Genomic DNA, 799 nt, shown 5'->3' with positions numbered 1-799 from the left:
AAAAAAAAAAAAAAAAAAAAAAAAAAAAAAAAAACAAAAAAACAACTATTCAAGAAAAAAAACAAGTTTTATACTTTGGCAAAAGCATACGTACAAGAACTCCGTGTTTGCATGACTCTAGAAAAGCAAAGCAGAAATCTCAGCCACAAAGGCTAAAGGCCGCGGTGAAGTTTGCCTCTTGTGCACCTCTGTCCATACAATCACGGACGCTGTCCTTTTCCAAGTTTATTAACGACTGAACCCTGATAACTCTACTCGTGAGCTCCCTGTGCTGACTCCAAAGACTCCCAACTCGAAAAGAAATAGCTGTGCCTGTGCCGGTCTTCCTAAAATGAACCATAATAAACGAAAAGCAGCTGAGCACCGCTAACGGAGAAGGCAAGGCGTACGGAGCCAGACCTCTGCAGCTGCGCGTCCCCCCAAACGTAGGGCTTAAATCTGCAGCCCAGGGTTCGCTCCAGGCCCCAGGCTCCAGCAGAGGATGCTCACCGCGCCTTCCAAACAGAAAGCAAACGAAGCCTGCTCTCCCTCGAGCGATGCTCGCACGAGCCCCCTAGTCCCAGCTCCCGGGAATCACCGGATCAGCAGGCGCGTCCCGCGCCGGTCCGCGGCGCTCCAGGGGCAGAATGTCAAATGAATGACCGCGCCAGGGCGCGAGCCAGCGAGACAAAGCCACCGCCCGCTACCTGCGGCGCCGGCGCGGGGCGCGGGCCGCGCACTTACCTGGGCAAGGCGGGCTGCGGGTGGGGACCCTGCCGAGGCGGGCGCGCGCCCCGCAGTCGTGACGCAGAGTCACATG

The sequence above is a fragment of the Psammomys obesus genome, unplaced genomic scaffold, assembly GCF_907164565.1.
Source record: "Psammomys obesus unplaced genomic scaffold, mPsaObe1.curated_primary_1811, whole genome shotgun sequence".
Classification (NCBI taxonomy): Eukaryota; Metazoa; Chordata; class Mammalia; order Rodentia; family Muridae; genus Psammomys; species Psammomys obesus.
The sequence above is the reverse complement of the archived record's forward strand: the minus strand, read 5'-3'. Positions refer to the sequence as shown.